We start from the raw sequence: 23,523 nt of genomic DNA on the forward strand, positions 1-23,523 counted from the left end.
TATAAGATGATTTTCTTTCACATTTCTCCATCCTGATTAACATTTGCTAGTAAACAAACAAACAAAACGTATAAATGCATTACTGGGAGATAATGAGTGCAAATGTCTCCTAGAGTTTTGTTGTGATAAGAAACAGAAACCTGGGTTGCCTGTTGGAGATGGACAAAGCTACAAGTAGAGATTTGTGGTTGTATGTTTGTTTTATTTTTGCCCCTTTGGGGGAATTGATGTGTAAGTGAACGGGCATGATACCATAAAAGAGGAAATGATGAAGCAAAAGAGGGAGGCAAGAATTGCCAGCCCCATCTTTGAGAAGAGGAGAGGGAGTAATTCCCAGTGGGTTCCTGGAGTAGTTAGTTGGCCTTAGCCAGGAATATGTTGGTTCATGTAGGAACCGGAGGATGCAGAAGATGAACACTGATGCTGGTCATTGAGGAGGGCATCATGGGCTCCAAGAAGTCTTCTAGTTGTTTCTGTTTGTGAATGATAAGCAAGAGCATCAGATGCCTCCCAGCACTTCCACAGATGCCATTGCTTCTCCTTCTGTGTGAGTTACCTCTGAAAAACTCCTTTCTCCTGCATCGTTAACCTCTTTCTCTCCATTGACTTCTTCTCTTAATGGCATTTTTTAAGTTTGCCCAATCTTAAACAATAACAACAATTCTCCAAAATTTCTCTACTTTTGCTACTGTCATTCAACAAATTCTTACTAAACAGCTGCTGTTTGCCAGATCCTGAGCTGATGCGAGGAATCAGAGACAAATATGAGGAGGTTCTGTTCCTTGGGGTCACTAACAAACTGGTAGGCATGGCCTCTCTTTCTCCCTTCATAGAGAGGAGTCCGAGAAGAGTTGTTTATAATTTCTGTCTCCATTTTCTCACTTCTCATTCTATCTTCTGTTTATTGCAATTTGTTTCCTGCCTCAGGAATTCACTGAGATTCTTCTAGGGTCCAGTGATCTGAATGACAAATCCATCCCTGAGTCATGTTCATGCCATATTGAATGTTGTGTGCACACTCTACAGGAACCCTCAATGATTTCCACCTCCCAACATTCATATCCTTCTGTAACCTGTTCCCTTAACTGCAGAACCTGTGACTTGCTTCTAATCAATAGAATATGGCAATGGTGATGGGATGTCTCGCCCATAGTTATGTTAAAATATGTAAGACTCCATTTGGCGGACTGGAGTGAGAGATTCTCTCTTTTTTTTGCCATTACTTTTAAAAACCGCAATTCCTTTTACACCAACCCAATGTATACCATGACCTGAATGAGCTTGGAAGTGAATATTCCCTAGTCAAGCATCCACGTGAGAACATAGCTCAGCCAACACCTTGGTTGCAGCATTCTGAGATCCTGGGCAGAAGGCCCAGATAGGTGACACACAGACTCCTGACCCATGGAAACTGAGAGCATCGATAGATGTAGTTTTAAGCTTCTCAGTTTGTGATAATTTGTTTTGCAGAATCAGAACATTACTGCATTGTACGAGTTAAGGAACATTTGTAACAGTTTACCATTTTCTCCCTCTAGAAAATTTCTTTGTCCTTTTTTATCTGTATCGTGTCTTTCCAATTTTATTGTTTATTCTGCAAAAATTTATTCCTACTCTGGTATGTGAGCTAATCTCTTCTCAGCTCATGTTCCCCTTGATGCTAACATTCCTCAGGGCTGCTCTCTCTGCACATGGGGGTGACTTCTGGATTTGCATCTCTAACTCCAATTTCTTAAAAGCCAAAGACACATATTTGTGATTTTTTAATGAACCCAACAACTCATCCTGGACATACCTAAACCCTGATATGCCTCCTGTGCAACCTAACTAGAAATTAGACATCACTTAGTTTGTCCCCCAGGCCAAATTTCCATAAGCAACCCTCTAGATCACTCCCTCTGTCTAATGTGCCTCATCCAAAAATTCTGATAGCCGTGAGTTAGTTGATTTTAAGGTGTAAGTGTCTCCATATCTTTCCCTCCTCCCTATCTCTATTGATACTCTCTTGGTGTGGAAAGTCATTCTTTCCTGGACTATTTCAACAGCACCATAATGGGTCACAATATTCTAGACTTGATCCCATTCAATGGTCAGTCCAGTATTTCTTGAGCATTTACCATGTAATGCGGTCAGAGCTGAGAGTAGTTACGGAGTGCAAGACACATCTGATGACAGCCTTATGGAGCTCACTTCTCTACCATCCAAAGATGCTTATTGCTCATCAGGGAACTATAGTCTCACCTCTAAGCAGTGCTACCCAAGGTGCTGGCCTACAAAGAGATGAGGAGCTTGAGTCAGGTTGTAAACTAATGCATTACTATCTTCTTCAACAAAGTGTATTTTTTAGAAATCAGCTGAGCTAAATGAAGTGCACTTCATGAAGTAGTTGATTGACATTCTGGAGCAAGGTTCTTAATGTGTCTGAGGCCAGAACAAATGACTTGCAGACTGGAAGAAGATTCAGAGATAGCACTTGGGTAGGAAGGGTTCAGTGCATCCCCCACTGTTGTTAAAATAACTTCTGTAAGAATGAATAATTTTTTAATGCCTTTCTCTATAAATGAATTCAATAGTTTCTTTCACTTATTAGATAATCTATAAAGTCCTATTACTAGCACAGAAAAGACCTTAATGAAATAGCCCTTGCCTCCGTCTCTATTCCTAACTTTATACATTTTATTATGCTTCTAGCATAAGAAGCAATTTGTATTTTTCTTACTTTGACATTTTCTCTCCATTACGTTGTAAATTATTTCTTCTATATAAAAAGTCTTTCACTTGCTTATCTCTTTGCTAAATGCTACTTCATTCTTCAAGATTCAGGCCTGATGCCAACATTTCTATGAACTACATTCTGCCTCATAATATTTTGTATACACCTCCAGTTTAGATTCTATGCTATCTTTAAGGATAATTGTCATCATTCACTAGATTGAGTTCTTCAGAGGCGACGATTTTGTCCGAGTCATACATGTATGCCCAGAGCACAACACAATCTCTGGAGTTTGAAATATATATGTAAAACAAAGCAAATTAGTCTTCTTCTCAATATCTTCACTCTTGGAGCTATTTATTTTTCTAGGTATTCGGTGCTGTCATCTGGTAGTTAGCAGCAAAATATCCCATATATGTCCGTCTTGACAAATTTATTTGTCTCAGATATACTACATTAATGTAATAATAATAATAAAACCTAACGATTGAAATTGCAATATTGTAGCACACTGCTGGGAATGATATTTTTGTGGCTGATAGAATCTCATACGTTACTTAAGCTATTGACTCAAACCTACCTGGCCCGTCCTGCCCATAGAGAAAGTTTAGTTGGGTGATAGAAAGAGTAAAACGAAATAGAGAAAGGAATAGATTTGGAGCAGAGGTGAGGACTCATTTATCTCTGCTTTGTTTTCTTTTTTTTTTCTTCTGGAGGCACTGATTTTTGTTGTTGTTGTTCTTTTTTTTATTATTATACTTTAAATTCTGAGCACATGTGCACAACGTGCAGGCTTGTTACGTAGGTATACATGCTGGAGGCACTGCTTTTACCTTTTCTCTGTTTACATCGGTAGGTTCCAGGCTGAAGAGTTTGAACTTCCCCAGATAAGGTGAACAACACTTCTGATGAGAAGGCAGTTGTATACAAGGGGGTGTTTCTTCCTTTCTTGGTGTGTAGGGATTATTGCTGCATGGAGTTTCATTTACTAGTAATGTACTCACCCCAATCACACTTGTTGTGACCACACTTTTCTTTCTCAGGATAAGCAGAGTAAGTGTACCATTTTGTAATGACTATTCCACTATCATCGTTACCCACTTCCTCCTTTTGCACAGTGAAACTTTCGTGCTTCTCATATATCACTTCTCCACTGTACCGGGCAGAATAAATGACTTTCTTCCAGTAACTAGTCTCAGTGGAGACAGAATAAGCACTGTCTTTAAACAGAATACTTTGCAACCTAACATTTTTTAGTAATTTGTTTTACTGATTTTGGTTAACTATGCATACCCTTAAACAACGAGGCAATTGAATCAATTTGATGAGAAATATCAGTCAATCCAATTGTCTTTGAGTCGCCCGCATCAGAGTGGAATGCTTTGGATTATTTGGTTTTAAAAGAAAGGAATGAAATGAGAATGTCAGTCAATAACCAGATATCTTTTCACTTATGTGAATTGATTCACTTTACCCGATTGATCCACACATCTCTTATTCATGAACTAAGTTGCTATGTTTTAAAAGAAAATAATACTATGACAGTGAACTAAAGCAAAACGATACCTTTCTTTTATTCAGGATTAAATCCATTTGAAAGAATAAAATTTATGGCCACGTATTTTGTGATTTCATTTATATTAAATGTCCAGAATGGATAAATATACAGAGACAGAAAGTAGATTAGTGTTTGTGTGGAGCTTAGGGGAGAAGAAAATAGGGAATCACTGCGAACGGGTAGGGTGTTTCTTTGGGATAATGAGAATGTTCTGGAATTGGATTGTGGTGATGGTCACAAAGCTCTGAATGGGCAGAAACTACTGAATTCTGTATGTTAAAAGGGTGAATTTTATGGTGTGTGAATTATATCTCCATAAACAATAATAGACAGAGATGGTGTTATCTATATTGTATTTCAATTTCTTTTTTTTTTTTTTTTTTTGAGACGGAGTCTCTCTCTGTCGCCCAGGCTGGAGTGCAGTGGCCGGATCTCAGCTCACTGCAAGCTCCGCCTCCCGGGTTTACACCATTCTCCTGCCTCAGCCTCCCGAGTAGCTGGGACTACAGGCGCCCGCCACCTCGCCCGGCTAGTTTTTTTGTATTTTTTAGTAGAGACGGGGTTTCACCGTGTTAGCCAAGATGGTCTCGATCTCCTGACCTTGTGATCCGCCCGTCTCAGCCTCCCAAGTGCTGGGATTACAGGCCTGAGCCACTGCGCCCGGCCTTGTATTTCAATTTCAATGTACCTCTGTAGTGAAAGCACAGTATTTTTTTGTTTTCTGACTATGCCCATTGTTTCAAGAACAGAAACATTGACAGTTTTTAGTTGATGAGATATCTTTAATTCATGGAGTATCAGATTTAGGAGTTCTTTATTGACTAACGCTTTAAATTTTAGTTTTTTAATAGGGATATCTGTCCCTGAATAAATTTGCTAAGATTTCCCCTGACTGGTTGCACGTCCTGGCTCAGCTTCCTGCCCCTCCCTGCAGCTGCACAGGCAGTGCTGGCTGGTCTCAGAGCAGAGCAGTAGGGGCTGCGAGACACTGAGAGACACCATCAGAGGCTCAGACCCTCCTCTTCCTTTGAGAGAAACATAACCCATTCATGCATGCCTACTTAAAGTAGTAGTGTATCCCTGATGTTCTACTTACTGCTCATGCAGCATCTATAACTACAGAAGGAACTCCATCCGGTCTCCCAGTCACTTATTGAATGACTTTCCTCAGTCTTAACAATAATAAATAAGACTGAGGCAGGAGGATCAATTTGGAGGCCAGGAGTTCAAGACCACCCTGGGCCATATAGTGAGACCCTATCTCTACAAAAACTTAAAACAATTAAAAAAATTAAAATAATAAATAAATATTGCACTAAGCAACATACAAACCAAGAAACCTCCTATGGGCATTTTTACTAGGCCGCTTTCACATGATTCACCATCTACGTCATGCGAGCAGCTGATTCTGATATAAATCAGGTCTTATTGTGCAGATATCCGGGTAACAATGATTATTTTTAAAAAGTGAAAAGATTTTTGAGCCCAAATTGACTGCACAACTCGTTTATTTTTAGGTTTTCTGAAATCAATAAACTTCTATTTAATGATCACTTAGACATTTTCTTTAAAAGATTATTTAACAAGGGCTTATCTGTACTTACAACCTGAATTTGCAATCAGTTTATGAAAAGATGCGCTGAGCAGCCCAGTAGCCCCTGATTAGTGGCTGGCAAGTCCAGCAGGTTTGTGCTGTTGTACACAGATGAACAAGAACAAGAACAAACAACATATTCAGATTTTTTCTCCTCAAAAGGCAACATAAAAGATTCAATGAGCCTGTTTTGACTGTTACTAATAAATATCTTGATTATAAATTTTTAAAAATGTATTGTACAAAAATTGTAAAATTCTTATACCTAAGTACTTTAACAAGCCAGGCATTTGAAATATTAATTACAAAATATTTTTTAAAAGAAATGATAAAGAGACACTTTAAACATTAGTATGTTCCTACTACTAGATAAGATACTTTTGGTTTCCTGTTCACTTGAATTTAAAAGGAGACTTTAAAATAAATATAAAACATGCACACGAGAAGTTCTTGGTACTATAATGAAATCAGCTCCTTTCTATGTAGAAACTGATAAGTCTTTTGCTGGATTGTCTGTACCTGCTATCTTATGTGAATTATATTTTAGTTCAGCTTTCTTTATAAGCTGCAGGAAAAAATAGGTATTTTATCATAATCTGTGCTGGCCGTAGCTATTAGGTTTTTTTTGTAAACCTGAATCCAGGACTTAACATATATTTCGTCATCTCATGAAAAATGTTTTAAAAAGATAAGAAAATGAAAAGAAATGTAAATTAGATTTATTGTGTGAAAGACAATTATTCTTTTATTTTATAATATATTCAGACTCTGCGTGGAGAGGAAACTAATTTTAGCTGAATTCTTAAGAGAGAAAAGGCACCAGCGAAGCTTCTTAAATTAGAAAAAATCTTAAAATATACAAGTTCTTTCTCTAATCCAGAATTTGTTAGACTTACTTGAATATTAATACTAATAAGAAGAACTGATGGTCTTAATACTTGCATACTCTTCATTTTTAAACAGTTTTGCTCCTTTGTTCTGCTTATGGTTGTCTCTGAATTAAAATTTTAGAAATATTCTACAGAGATGCACTGTCTATTTCCCTGCTATTTATTTATTTATTAAGGCCAAACACGAATCAATCCGTCCTAGTAGAGCAAAGGCACTTATTTATTCTCAGAAACACAGCACCGGCAGGGCATGTGTCTCCTAACGCAGCAGTCCCCAACCTTTTTGGGACCAGGGACCAATTTGGGGGAGGACAATTTTTCCACAGACTGGGGGTTGTGGGGATGGTTTCACAATGACTTAAGTGCATTGTATTTATGGTGCACTTCACTTCTATTATTATTACATTGTAATATATAGTGAAACAATTATACGACTCACCAGAATGTGGACTCGATGGAAGATGCTATACAAGTCTAGAACGTAGAAGCCCTGAGGAGTTTGTTTTCCTGCAACTAGATGGTCTCATCTCAGGATGAGAGGAGACAGTGGTAGATCATCAGGCATTAGATTCTCACCAGGGGCGTGCAACCTAGATCCCTCACGTGCACAGTTGACATCAGAGTTTCAGCTCCTGTGAGAATCTAATGCCAGGGCGGATCTCACAGGAGGTGGAGCTCAGGTGGTTATGGGAGCAATGGGGAGCGGCTGTAAATACAGATGAAGCTAGGCTCGCTGGCCTGCCACTCACCTCCTGCTGTGTGGCCTGGTTCCTAGTAGGCCATGGACCTGTACCAGTTCATGGCCTGGGTGTTGGGGATCCCTGCCCTAATGGGTATTCCAAGAGACATGAAATAGGTGCTCCTTAGGAGCAAAAGATTCAGAGATCAACTCTGCCAGGAACTGTGGAGCTCAAGAGTGAATCAGACGTACTTTGCAGAGGGCTTGGACAGCGACAGGGCCATGGGGGAGCAGTAGCAGATGTTAAGACACTCCTCCAAGAGAATGGGAGAGTTTTGAGGAAAGATCATGTCTCATTAACTCCTACATCCACAGTGCCTAGAAAAGTGTTTGGAGCATATTAGATGCTCAGTAAATATTCATGGAATCAATAATATCTTTGGGCAAATTATATTTCTGAAAAGATTAAGAAATCTTCGGTCTTCTATTATTTAAATACATAATGGAATCATTTGATAGAGAACTGACATCAAAATTCACTATGCTAGAAATGTGAGACAAAGCTCTCCTTTTCCCCGTGAGCTCTTTTATTCTTGTTTATTTAATGGTTCTTTGAGTGGTTTTATGATTGCTAAGACTCACAGGAAAAAGCAGTTGCCTAATGATTACCCATATTTTTCTTGATTTGGGGGCTAATATTGTTAGCCATGTTGTTTTGAAGTGTTTTTAACCTAATCTTTTTTTAAAAAAAAAAAAACCACCTCTTTTTGCCACTCCAGTATCTGGTTTTATTTGTGTCTATGGGAAATCAACAGAAAGTCAAAACCCCTTTTCTGCTGTGGTATCTGTTCACCTTTTAGAATTACTGAATACAATGATTTTTCTATTCATTTAAAACTAAATGGATGGTTAACACTTTTAAAGATAATTCTGGTTGCAGAAGCATATTAAAGATATATGCAGTTACATACCATTTAATATTAGTTGAATTCAAATGGCCATCTGACTTGGGGATATATATGGTTCATTGGTTCTGATTATGCTAACTTTTAATTTCCTAATTCAGCCTTAGTGTACTAAGTACTAGACTTTCAGTATTTCCTAATTCAGCCTTAGTGTACCCTATTGAGTACTAGACTTTTAATATTTCTTAATTTGGCATTAAGGCATTGTATTAAGTACTAGTCTCGTTGGTGGAGGCAAATTTGCATGCAGGACATACCTTCAAGGGATTCTGGAAAATGTGATTTTAGCCTCCTTACCTTTCTAAATAGAAGTTTCAAATGGAGTTTCAAAGAACCAATCCAGTCATCAAACACATTCATCATTAATCGATTGAGAGACAATTGCCTCCAACTCCAGGCAAGTTGCATCCAACTCTGTGTCCAAGGCAAGATGAAAGTGCAAGACCCAGTGAAGTCCCACCTGTCATTTGTCTTTCCCTGATACCACATCCCACTTCCCAGCAGAGTCCTGCCTATACTTCATTATTCATAAAGGTCTCATAAAGCCACATCTAGCTGCAAGGGAGGAAGACAGAGGGCAGGAGATCTGAAATGCCTTGATCAGCCAATATGTATTGCCTGCTTTATCCACTCAAATGTCATTCAAGAATCAAAATAAAGAACACTTTCAAGAATTCCAGCGTTTAGGGACCACACAGTCTTATTGAAAAAAGAGCGCTTGATAATAAAATCAGCTATTTAAGAGATGAATGAAGATGCTCGGGTTACAGGATTAATGGTACATGTTGAATCCAGTATTAAAGAAATGTATGGAGTAGGAAATAAATGGTATAAATAACATAACACCAAATCAACTCAGGCTGCAGTAGGAAAGGGAAGAGGAGTGGAAGAGAGAAGCATTTAAATATTTGTATCTCTCATGGTGAGGAGTCAATAGAATCACCTAAAGATAATAACTTAATAGAAGTTTAAGAGCATAAATAAATTAAAAAACAAATTATAATAATGTAATCAAATATATTATTGATATAGGGAAGATGAAAGGAAAAAAAGAATAATTTATAATGTTTTTATGTCTTCATCTGAAACTTAAAGAAAAGCAGAGGTGAATATATCTTTATTTCTTACTATTGTTCACCAGTATCCACTGCTTTTGTTTTTTTTTGTTTTTTTTTTTAACTTTAAGTTCTGGGATACATGTGCAGAATGTGCAGGTCTGTTACACAGGTATACATGTGCCATGGTGGTTTGCTGCACCTATCAACCCATCATGTAGGTTTTAAGCCTCACATGCATTACGTATTTGTCCTAATGCTCTCCCTCCCCCAGGCCCCCCACCCCGCAACACCCCCTGTGTGTGATGTTCCCCTTCCAGTGTCCATGTGTTCTCATTGTTCAGCTCCCACTTATGAGTGAGAGCAGTATTTGGTTTCCTGTTCCTGTGTTAGTTTGCTGAGAATGATGGCTTTCAGCTTCATCTATGTCCCTGCAAAGGACATGAACTCATCCTTTTTTATGGCTGCATAGTATTCCATGGTGTATATGTACCACATGTTCTTCATCTGGTCTATCATTTATGGACATTTGGGTTGTTTCTAAGTCTTTTCTATTGTAAATAGTGCTGCAATAAATATATATGTGGATGTGTCTGTGCAGAATGATTTATAAACCTTTGGGTATATGCCCAGTAATGGGAATGCTGGATCAAACGGTATTTCTGGTTCTAGATCCTGGAGGAATCACCACACTGTCTTCCACAATGGTTGAACTAATTTACACTCCCACTAACAGTGTAAAAGCGTTTCGATTTCTCCACAGCCTCTCCAGCATCTGTTGTTTCCTGACTTTTAAATAATCGCCATTCTAACTGGTGTGAGATGGTATCTCTTTGTGGTTTTGATTTGCATTTCTCTAATGATCAGTGATGATGAGCTTTTTTTCATATATTTATTGGCCGCATAAATGTCTTCTTTTGAGAAGCATCTGTTCATATCCTTCACCCATTTTTTGATTTTTTTTTCTTCTAAATTTGTTTACATTCCTTATAGATTCTGGATTTTTTAAAAAGTATTACACACATATTATTATTTAAAAAGAAATTTTAAGACAAAATAAACTCAGACTATAATCCTTCTAAACACATAGAAGGAAGACACACACACAGGCCGCAAATTAAAAACATAGAGAAAATGGAGAAAAAGAGAAAAAATTGAATAATTAATAAAAAGGAAATGGCTTTGGGAGCCTGAGGGTAGAGGATCTCTTGAGGCCAGGAGTTCAAAAGCAGCTTGGGCAACATAGCAAGAACCTGTCTCTACAAAAATTAAACAAGAAATTAGGGAGGTGTGGTAGCCCTACCTGCAGTGCCAACTACTTAGGAGACTGAGGCAGGAGGATCACTTGAGCCCAGGAGTTTGAGGCTGCAGTGAGGTGTGACAGTGCCACTGCACTCTATCCTGGATGACAGAGCAAGAGTCTGTCTAAGAAAAAAAGAAAGGAAGAAACAAAAATAGGAAATGAAAAGAAAATATAATGAAGAAGACAAAACTGATATCAAAGTCTCCTGTCATATCTATAAATGTAGATGAGATAAGACAAAAAAATTAAAGGAAAACATTTCTGACTTTATCAAATATAGAAGCCAAACATTTGTACACAAAACAATGAATTCTAGAGCATACTTACAAATAAATACTAAGGACAAAAGGAAAGAAAAAGAATTAACAGACAAACATACAAAATGAACTCAGGTATTGTAAGATTATGTCATGCACGGTTAAATATAAGGCAAAAATATTGAAAGCCATACAGAGATACTTTATGATGTTCAATATCAGATAAAAATTTACAACCATCATGAATCCAGTGCCACCAATATTGTGCATATTGTACACTGAATTCCAAGAAAACGACTCTTTCAAATGTCGTGCCGTGGGCTCTGATATATGTGAGATTTTATTTTGAGTACTGCATAAAGTGAGAGACACAGAAGGTAGGAGACTTAACCTAGGACCATCCTACGTTGGAAGTCTCATGAGAACTCCTTGAATAGAGCTCGTCTCAAAGAGCTAGCACTACTCTTTTTACAGGAAAACAATAAATAAAACTGCTGAACCAAAGAGTGCAGGAAGGAAACTCACCTGCCATAACTTCAGCATTGAGTGACCACATAATGTATCCTCCAAACTGGGGCACTTTTGAAAGGAAAGACACACTTCTTATAATTGCTCTACAACGAAGTCTGGGATAGGAACAGAAATAGTCTGAGAATTCGTAACCACAATACAGTACTTAAGCCACTTTTCAACACAAGCTCACATTACCTACATGTCTGTGAAAAACCTACGCAAACAATTTAACTTAAAGTAGTCTCAAGGAAGTAGTAACCCTTGGAGCCTGGCAAAACAAATACCATTCCGCTTTAAGGAATGCAACTTTAAAACAGGCCTAAAAGGATTTTCACAGAAAAAGTTGAATATGAGTTTAAGGAAAAATATCAGAAAACATGCAAGGAATAAAATACATAAAATACAATTTGAGCGAAAGCAGCAGAAAAAACAACTGTAGAATGAGACCCTTATTCAAACAATTAAATAATTCCACAGGATCCAAGACAAAGAGGCAAACATAAAAGCTGCAATTAATTACCAGACTCCCTAACATACAATTTAATAATTAGTCATTTGAATAGCTACAATTAAGTAATTAGCCTAAACACAATAGATGAGAAAAGTACATAAAATAAAAACAATGACAAATAAACACAAAATAAATGAAAATAGTTATATGTGATTACATTGCTAGACTGTAAGCTAACACCTTGAAAATCAGATTAAATGATAATTATTAGGAAAGATTAAATGTCTAAAATTGATCTTGAAAATATTTAAAATCTGTAGTCTATCACTGATGGGCATTTGGGTTGATTCTATGTCCCTGCTATTGTGAATAGTGCTGCAATGAACATACATGTGTATGTATCTTTGTAACAGAACGATTTATATTCCTTTGGGTATATACCCAGTAATGGGACTGCTGAGTCAAATGGTATTTCTGGTTCTCGCTCTTTGAGGAATTGCCACACCATCATCCACAATGGTTAGCTAATTTTCATTCCCACCAACAGTGTAAAAGCATTCCTATTTCTCCTCAACCTCACCAGCATCTGTTGTTTCTTGACTTTTTAATAACGGCCATTCTGACTGCCATAAGATGGTATCTCATTGTGGCTTTGATTTGCATTTTTCTAATGATAAGTGATTGTGTTAGTCAATTTTCACGCTGATGAAGACATACCTGAGACTGGGCAATATGCAAAAGAAAGAAATTTAGTAGGACTTACAGTTCCACATAGCTGGGGAAGCCTCACAATCATGGTGGAAGGCAAGGAGGAGCAAGTCACATCTTACATGGATGGCAGCAGGCAAAGAGAGTATGTGCAGGGGAACTTCTCTTTTTAAAACCAGCAGATCTTGTGAGATGTATTCGCTACCACAAGAAGAGTATGGAAAAAACCACTTCCATTATTCAATTATCTCCCACCTGGTCCCTTCCACAACATGTGGGAATTACAGGAGTACAATTCAAGATGATATTTGGGCGGGGACACAGCCGATCTGTATCAGTGATGTTGAGCTTTTTTTTCATATGTTTGCTGGATGCATGAGTTTCTTCTTATGAGAAGTGTCTGTTCATGTCCTTTGCCCACTTTTTAATGGGGTTATTTGCTTTTTTCTTGTAAATTTGAGTTCCTTGTAGATTCTGGATATTCGACTTTTGTCCAATGAATGGATTGCAAAGATTTTTCTCCCACTTTTGAGATTTTCTGTTCACTCTGATGATAGTTCTTTTGCTGTGCAGAAGCTCTTTAGATTAATTAGATCCCATTTGTCAATTTCTGCTTTTGTTGCAATTGTTATTGTAGATTTCATCATGAAATCTTTGCCCATTCCTATGTCCTGAATGGTATTTCCTAGATTTTCTTCTAGGGTTTTTATAATTTTGGGTTTTACATTGAAGTCTTTAATCCATCTTGAGTTAATTTTTGTATAAGGTGTGACAAAGGGATCCAGTTTCAATTTTCTGAAATGGATAGCCAGTTATCCCAGCACCATTTCTTGAATAGGAAATCCTTTCCCCATTGCTTTTCTTTGTCAGGTTTGTTGAAGATCAGATGGTTGTGGATGTGCAATCTTATTTCTGAGTTCTCTATTCTGTTCCATTAGTCTATGGGTCTGTTTTTGTACAAGTACCATGTTCTTTTGGTTTTTATAGCCTTATAGTATAGTTTGAAGTCCAGTAAGATGATACCTTCAGCTTTGTTCTTTTTGCTTAGACACCATGGAATATTATGTAGCCATAAAAAAGGAATTAGATCATGTCCTTTGCAGGGACATGGATGAAGCAGAAGACATTACCCTCAGCAAGCTAACGCAGGAAAAGAAAAACAAACACTGCATGTTCTCACATATAAGTGGGAGCTGAACGATAGGATTACATGGACACCGGGAGGGCCTGTCAGGGGGTTGGGTGGGGGTAGTGAGAGTATTAGATGGCTAATGTGTGTGGGGCTTAATACTTAGGTGATGGGTTGAGCGGTGCAGTAAACCACTATGGCACACATTTACCTATTGAACAAATCTGTACATCCTGCACATGTACTCCAGAACTAAAAGTAATAAGAAGAAAGAAAATATTAAAAATCTAGAAAAGAAATTACCAAAAAAATTGTTTTGAACTTTTATTTTAGGTTCAGGGCTACCTATGCAGGTTTGCTATGCCAGTAAATTGCGTGTCACACAGGTTTGCTGCACAGATTATTTAATCACCTGGCATACTTCAGCATTGAGTGAAGGCAATAGGCATAGAACCTGATAGGTAGTTTCTTGTTGCTTATGCTGCACCCACCCTCCACCCTCAAGTAGATCCCAGTGTCTGTTGTACCTTTCTTTGTGTCCACATATGCTCAATGTTCAGCTCTCATTTATGAGTGACAGCATATGGTATTTGTTTTTTTGTTCTGCATTAGTTTGTTTAGGGAAATGGCCTCCAGCTCCATCCATGTTCCTGCAAAGGACATGATTTTCTTCTTTCTTATGGCTCTGTAGTATTCTGCAGTGTATATATACCACAGAGACAAATAGCTTTCTTTTAGAAGTAATTGAATACAATGTAACTTATTAATATATCAAAGGAGAAAAAGCAGTATTTTGATAGAAGCTGAAAATCTAATTGATAAAATTCTACTTCATTCATGAAAAAAGTTATTAACAAATTAGGAATTTACAAGTACTTTTATTGAATCAAAACCTAGCATAATGATTAATGGTAAAAGACAAGAGCTATTTTTATTAAAGTCAGAAAATAATCACGAACACCAATTGTTCTTTATCATGGTTTGGGACAACTAGCTAAATTATTGCAGAGGCTGGAAAAAAGTGCAATAATATTTTAAAGCAGGAGCACATAAGATCATTTGAAAGTAATGAGGAAAACTCCAAGAGAATGAACTGAATGTATTTAATGAAGTGAAAAGATAAGAAAATTTAATAAGCTGACTGGTTGAAAAATTAATATATGAAGTGGATAGGCTGCAAATATACAAACACTATCCATTTGGAAATATAATAGTTTAGAAGAATTACTTCCAAAAGCAACATGAAAGAGAGAAGAGCAGGAAGAAGCACTTTTCCTTCTCACTCAAGGTTGGACTGTAAGTAATTTTAACAACTCCTCTCTGCCCCACGCCTTTAGACAACAGCAACTTGCAACTCTAGGGCTGCTTACATTGCAAAGATCTCTATTCTCTCCCATCCCAGAGACAAACTGTGCTGTCAGTGGGGCTTTGCTGAGAGAAATTGGTTCATGTGTCCATGAAAAGATTGCATACAAATGTTCAAAGCATCCTTATTTATGATAGCCCCAAAATGGAAACTAGCCTAGTGTGCATCATTGGGAGAATGGATAAAAACTTGTGGGATGTGATATAATGGAAGGCTCTTCAGCAATAAAAGGAAAAGGACATAGTGATTGTGACATTTGCCATGGCTGAATTTCATAGCAACAAGGATGACAGAAACTCTAAACATAAGAGAATGCTGCTCCAAGTTTGAATCTGAACTTACTGCTTTGTTTGTGTACCAAGCCATTCTTGCCCACATCCAATCTCCAATATCGTTCTCCATTTCCCAAGCCTTAGTCTTTTCCAAGTGGAATGACATGCTCAAATCAGTTTTCTAAATATGATTAATCACTCACATTTGTGACTATTGCTATTCATTCATTTAGAAATATTTGAGTGTCTGTGCTAGCCATCATACTCATACAGTGGTGATACCGTAGTGAAGAAGAAAACGCAGTCTTATGGAACACTCTGGGAGGGATGAAGGTAGAAGCTATGGGTCAGGCATCTTACGCATTGCTGGATCTCTAGTCCCTGGATCGTTGTAGACAATTGATAGACTTGTTGAACTGATACATGAGTGCATTGATAAATTCGTTCGAACAGAGCAAAAGATTGAGATTGATTCAGTTATTCAGTTGAAAACAATTGAGAGGCTCTCTGTGTGGCAGTGAAAGATGTAGAACAGTCCCTCCTGCCAGGGAACTGCCCTTCAGTTGTGCAGAGCCAGACAATAAATAAATAGGAGATGGTTCAGAAAGGGAGACGCACCATAAGGTAGGGAGGAGGAAGGTGGAGTGATGGAGATAGGGATGCTATTTCATATAAGTGTCTAGAAAAAGATTCTCTGACAAAGTGTCATTTGAGCAGAAATCGAAGAAAGGGAGGGACAGATCCCTGCAGGTATCTAGGGAAAAATCATTCCTGGCAGAAGGAACTGCAAGAGTGAAGGCCATGGGGTGACAGATAAGGCTGACGTGTTTTAGGAACAGGAAGCAGGGCAAGAGCTAGAGTGAAGTGAGCAAGCAAGTGGTGGGCGGATGGGCCAGAGAAACAATGGGCAGCCCAGTCATGAGGGGCCTGAGGCCATGGTGATGGGGCTGGGTTTCCCATGTAACAGAGCTCACCACCTGCCATCAGCCTGACCTGAGGCTGGTCCCCTCCCTGCTGTAGTGTTCGGTTAACACCTGCAGCCATGTTGTTGCTGCAGCCTCACCAAGAACAACTAGACATTTCCCTGCATTTGTGCCTGGGTTCCTCTGACAGTGGTTATCACCTATAATCACACTTTCGTGACACTTTGCCTGGCTGCATTCTAGGATTCTCCTGTTTAAGTGAACGTCAAGGGGCCGTCTCACAGTGACAGGCGATGGTTATTGGCACTGGCTGGGGTGTCTCGCTAGAAGCGATTATCAGCGTTCGTCCCAACTTGGTGTTCACTGGTGTCAAACTGACAGAAATCAACCACAGTGGAAACCTAAGTCACTGCTTTCTCCCCTCTCCCTGAGAGCTGGTTGTTAAACCCTTATCAGCACGTGACCAACAATATGTCTAAACAACAATATGTCTACATTCCTCCCAATCTGCCCTCTCTTGACCCCCAGAATACTTTTTTTTAAGAAGGAATCTCACTCTGTTGCCAGGCTGGAGTCCAGTGGTGCCATCTCGGCTCCCTGCAACCTCTGCTTCCTGGGTTTAAGTGATTCTCGTGCCTCAGCCTCCCAAGTAGCTGGGACTACAGGCACACACCACCAGGCCTGGCTAATTTTTGTATTTTCAGTAGAGACAGGGTTTCACCATGTTGGCCAGGCTGGTCTTGAACTCCTGACCTCAGGTAATCTGCCTGCCTTGGCCTTCCTAAGCACTGGGATTACAGGCGTGAGCCACCGGGACCAGCCTTGAATCCCAGAATCCTTTTTTTTTTTTTGAGACGGAGTCTGGCTCTGTCGCCCAGGCTGGAGTGCAGTGGCCGGATCTCGGGCTCACTGCAAGCTCCGCCTCCCGGGTTCACGCCATTCTCCTGCCTCAGCCTGCGGAGTAGCTGGGACTACAGGCGCTGCCACCTCGCCTGGCTAGTTTTTTGTATTTTTAGTAGAGACGGGTTTCACCATGTTAGCCAGGATGGTCTCGATCTCCTGACCTCGTGATCCGCCCGTCTCGGCCTCCCAAAGTGCTGGGATGACAGGCTTGAGCCACCGCGCCCGGCGAACCCCAGAATACTTTTAAACATACCATCTGGTAAGTGTGACCAAGATCATAAAGTTCTGATTGACAAAAGGCTCACCAGAAGCAACGGAGATTTCCATTCCTCTGGGAATAGATGAGGACAGATTCCTCCTTGCTTCAAGAGCAAGTCTTTCCTCGGAACTTCAGTGCGCTGGTTTCCCTTGCCTGCTCTGGGGCCTACCCCTCACTCTTGAGTTATTTGCAGATGCTGGAACTCAATGATGTCATTTGCACCTAGAAAAATAAGCCTGATGTTTTATGCTTTCTCCTCCCAGTGTCAGTCCAACTGTCTCCCATGCTACAACATGACATATGTAATCCTTAAGAGAACCACAGTATGCAAAATTGCACAATAAAAACCACAGGACTAGGGGAAAACAATTAGGTTAGGGATACAACACTCAAAAACTTTGTCAGTGACACAGTAAAGAAAAAAAGCTAAGAGCCTAAAGAGAATGAACGCACAATTTTCACATGTTAAATGGACAGGACTACCACAATAAGTATGACACATTACATTGGAAAAGACCCCCGGTTGCTTGTGGAAGGGGTGTAGAAACCACTCCAGCTTGTGAGATACTGTGAAGTCGTTGCAGTAGGGTTATTTGAAACTGGAAGAAAGTTGTAACAACAGATGTCATAGGTGTGGCTCACCACATAAGACAAACTGAGGTTGCTGGTGATTTATGAAGGGTGTGCATTTTGTGTATTTCTACATGGGTCCGGATCTGGGTGCAGTTTTTCACATACATCTAATATTTCTTGCAGACAAAATCCGGCATAAACAAAACAAAACTCACATTAAGCACAAATTGTTTTCAAATGCATCAGTCATATAGGAACAAACTTGAGTTTTTCTCCACAAATGTTACAGCAGAATTGACTGCTCTTAATAATCTTTCATCATCTCTACATACACTTGAATATATGGCACAACATCTATTTAGACTAGTGATTCTCGACCTTGGCTATCCATTAGGTCATATAGGGACCTTAAAAATATATCAATGCCTATGTCCAATCCTGGATGACTTAGTCACTTAATATGTCACTTAATATGTCAGTCCTGAGTACATTGTTTTATGCTTTGATAATCCTAATGTCTAGTTAGATTAGACATTAAGATTAGACTAGTTAGATTAGACATTATGTAAATTGTAAATATAAACACATAACACTATACAATTTTCTAACTCATATATGTATTTAAATCAGTATATTTAGAAAATTATATATAGTGTTATATTATGTGTTTACATTTATAATTTGCATAAATAATATTGTACTATAAATCTCATAGGTTTTCTCTTTTCATTTATACTATATCTGATTGCTCTCTGTGCTTCTATCGAATAAAGTACTCAGGAATGTTTTACTTATAGTACCCCCTTCTATGCATCTTTTAAATTTTCCTTATCTATTACAGTAGTGAACATCAAGTTGCCTCAACATTTATAATCACAAAAGGAGTTGGGTTCCCCTCTCAGATTTCCCCAGGAATGAGGTTCCTGGTTCATGGAGTACCACAACTCAATTTCACTGTAGGTGTCAGATTGTTCTCTGGAGTGGCTACACGTGTCTATATCCCTACCTGGTAAAAATGCCCAAAGGGTGTCTGCAGCTTTGGAATCAGGGACAAACTTGATATCCTAACTTCGTTACTTTTTTTTTCACCTCTGGCAATTTTGTTCACTTTCTTAGGAGCCATAGGCATGTATTTAAAGATTTACTTTAATTTATCCCACGTTTCCAGTTAGACAGTGGGATTGAATTTTAGAATATCCAGGCCTCCATATTGCTGGAAGTAAAATTTTAGCAACAGTTTGTCCATTGCCTTTGAAAATTTTGTTAGGATTTGCATTGCATTGAGGCCTAAATTAAGGAAGAATTCACATCTTTACAACACTTCCTCCTACGAAGCGGAAAACCCCTTCATCTGTTCAGGTTTTATTTTTTGTCCTTTAGTCTAATTTTACCATTATCTTCATAAAGGATTTCTTCAGGGTTTGGTAGATTCATTCCTAGACATTTTTAAGTTTCTGAAGCTACTCCAAATGTCCTCTGAGTTCCTATTTTATTTTCTAATTGATTATGGCTGCTTTAGGGAAACGCAACTTATTCTGAAGGTTGTTCATGCCTCTGGCCATCTTGCTCAAGTTTGGTAATAGTTCTAGAGGTTTGTTCATTAATGCTTCTGGATTTTCGAGGTAAATATTTACATGATACCATCTGCATATATGAAGGGAATTTAATCTCTTTCCTTTAAGGGCTTCGGTCTCTTCCTTCATTTTCTTATAATGTGTTGTGCATTATTCACCTGTAAGAGAAACATGTACTTTCCTTCAATCTTAGGGGGAATATTTAATATTTACCCAGTGTTTTCATTAAATGTGATGTTTGTTTTATGCTTTGAAATTTTTATGTATCCTATAACAAGTTTAGAGGGAGTTCTATATTTGGCACCCTAAAAACACTTTGTTTCCCACTTTAATAATGAAGTGAAGATTATCAAATTCCTTTTTGACAATATCAAGATGGTAATTTTTTCTGTTTCAATTCATTATTGATATATGTACGAGGTGAAGCCATCTTTCATTTCTAGCAAAAACCCTATTTGATTATAATATCGTTTTTGCTAGAGTATGCATTTGCATTTGGGTAGCAAATATTTTTTTGGTAGCTAATATTTTATGTAAAATTGTTTCACCTATACAAATATATCAACATCAACTAGGATTTTCTTTACTTTTTACCACCCTTATTTATTTTTGATATCGGCATTCTAAGTCTCTTCCGTCATTTTCTATTCTCTGGATCATTTTATCTTCTTTGCCATTTTCTGTAGCCACTTGTATAATATAGGAATTTCTTAAAACTTTGGCAGAATTCATTTGTAAAGACACATATGCCTGTAACTGTCATGCACACACGTGTGAGTGTGTATGTGAGAGAGAGGAGAGATGCATGCATGTTCATGTGTGCAGGCTATTAAAAGGAAAAGATTGGCCGGGCACAGTGACTTACACTTGTAATCCCAGCACTTTGGGAGGCCAAGGCAGAGGATTGACCTGAGGTCAGGAATTCGAGACCAGCCTGGCCAACATAATGAAAGTCCTACTACTCTACTAAAAATACAAAAATTAGCTGGGCATGGTGGTGGGTGCCTGTAATCCCAGCTTCTCAGGAGGCTGAGGCAGGAGAATCACTTGAACCCAGTGGATGGAGATTGCAGACGGTGCCATTGCACTCCAGCCTGGGCAACCAGAGCGAAACTCCGTCTCAAAAAAAAAAAAAAAAAAAAAATTCACACACACACACACACACTAAAATAAAATAAAAATAACATATTTTTGAATACCATTATAAAATTTTAAATTATTATTGGTCATGCCACATTTCTTCATTTCTCATTATGCTGTTTTATATTTTATAATGTTTTGGAAAATTTAACCATGCAATTTAGGTTTTCAAATTCATGGGGGTATCATTGTACAGAAATTTTAGACTATATTTTGAATCTTTAAATTTTTGATTCATTTTGATAATTTAACCCTATAAAATCTGTTTCCTGCTTATTTGCATAAAATTTAAAAATCAGTGTGTGGAATATTTTTTCCTATATCATTAGTCTTCTTAAAGAAACGTTTTTCCAGTTTGGTAATTAAATTTATTATATTTCTATTGTATTTTATTTTTGTCTTCTCTCTAGTATTTTCTTTCTTGGTTTGTATCTTTATGTTTAATCTGTTGACATTTTTCTTGCTTCTGAGTTCAAGATGAGTTTATTTCCTGATAAATGCTTTAGAAACTGTGTATTACCCTCTGAATTCTGTCTGCATTCCACGCATGTTGATACCAGGAACTTACACCTGATGCCTGACGCTTGATTGCTAGTTATTGGGGGCCACCACTCCAGAGACCGGGAAGCCCAGTCTCCCTTTAGATTTCCTCCTTGCTGTGTGATGTGTCATACGTCACTGCCTGTCAAGAGCCAAGCTCTCATTCCAAGGAGACATAACTAATGGTGAAATAATGAAGAGCTGAAACCAACAGTCACATTAAAGACCAAGCCCCACATTTCCTCAAAAGTTACCTTCCTTTTTTCTTTGTCCATTCAGGCTAATATAACAAAACACCATAGACTGGGTAGCTAATAATCTAAAGGAACTTATTTCTCACAGTTCTGGAGGCTGGGAAGTCCAAGATCACGGCGCCAGGAGGTTTGGTTTCTGGTGAGGGCCCACTTTCTGGTTCACAGGGGGCACTATCTAGGCGTTCCCCTCACATGATGTAAGGAGCAAGGGAGTTCTCTGGGGTCTTTACTAGTATTATTATTATTATTATTATTGAGAGTCTTGCTCTCGCCTAGGTTGGAGTACAGTGGCGCAATCTTGGCTCATTGCAATCTCTGCCTCCCAGGTTCAAGTGATTCTCCCGCCTCAGTGTCCTGAGTAGCTGGGATTACAGGCACGTTCCACCACACCCAGCTAATTTTTGTATTTTTAGTAGAGATAGGGTTTCACCTTGTTGACCAGGCTGGTCTCGAATTCCTGACCTCAGGTGATCCACCAGCCTCAGCCTCCCAAAGTACTAGGATTACAGGTGCGAGCCACTGTGCCTAGCTGGGGGGTCTTTTTTATAAGAGCACTAATCTCAGCTGTGAGAGATCCACCCTCATGAAATAATCACCTCCCAAAGTCTTCATCCTCCTAATACCGTCATCTTGGGAGTTAGGATTTCAACATAGGAATTTGGTGGGGGGGACACAAACATGCAGACCGTAGCACCTTCTCACCTCTCAGGGCTTTATGGTAGCAAAAACATTCATTAATTCCTCAGCTATACAGTGTGTGTACACCAGGTACAAATCTACTACAACAGACCTTCAAAGATAAACAATCAGTGGTTCCTTCCCCTTGAACTACACAGTACTTGTACTCACAGTAGGAACAGTAGGGACAGAGAATAAGGATTCTAACATGACCTAGTAAGATTAGGTCACCATATTAGTAGTCACATTAACCTAAGAAAAGTTGTCTTCTAATGTAAGTGCTATTGTGACCTCCAATGTATGTTCTAGGTGCCACATTCAATCGGGAATTTAATTCATGTTTTCAGTTAAGAAAAGTATTTTTCTGCCTTGTCGATCGACTGATCATCTTGTTCCTCTTTGATTCCATTACAGGATGTTTTCCAGACTAGTGTTTTCACTAACTGATAACCAGTATTCTGCTTTTTATATTATTTTATCTTTAACACAGTAAATCCTAGGCAAGATTTTGAAGAGAATAAATAATCTTAGATATTACACAAAACTTTGTGAATTTTTGCTGGTGCACATGATATTACGGGTTAACTATTGAATTAATATGTTTCTGATTATAGTTTTGCTTTCTTTGACGTATTTGTTCGTTCTCTCAGGTAAATGATGAAATACTATGCACGTTCACCTGAGTTGTACATTGCAGTAACTTGACAGCCGTGGTCTGTGTTGTCGTCTTGTTTATGGTACTGGCAATCCAGGTGTGTGGAATCAGGGAACATCCACAGGGTATTTTGCGACTCTCAAAGAAAAGTAAAAAAGATAGTAAGTATGATTAAGGATAAGTACTCCCAAAGAAGTTTAAAGTGCCAGGATATTTAGAATACTGTAACCACAAAGGAAGAAAGCACTCAAAACAAACAAACAGAAAACTTGGGGCATGTCAAAAGGACCCAGCAGACAGCCTGAAGGGGCTCCCACTGGCCAAATTTAGGCCTGCACTCTCGACTGAAGGGCAAACCAAACAAAATAAAAAGGTTCTGCAAAGAACATTGTTGAGATATCTACCACATTTGGAATGTGGATGTTAATGTATCATACCAAAGGTAAATCTTCTGATTTTGATAACTGTCCTGTGGTCACATAAAATAATGGGACTGTCTCATTCTTGGGAAATACACATTGATGTATTAAAGGATCAAGGAGAATGATCTATCCAGCCTGCCCTCAAGGAG

This window comes from Rhinopithecus roxellana, chromosome 18 (genome assembly GCF_007565055.1).
Source record: "Rhinopithecus roxellana isolate Shanxi Qingling chromosome 18, ASM756505v1, whole genome shotgun sequence".
Classification (NCBI taxonomy): domain Eukaryota; kingdom Metazoa; phylum Chordata; class Mammalia; order Primates; family Cercopithecidae; genus Rhinopithecus; species Rhinopithecus roxellana.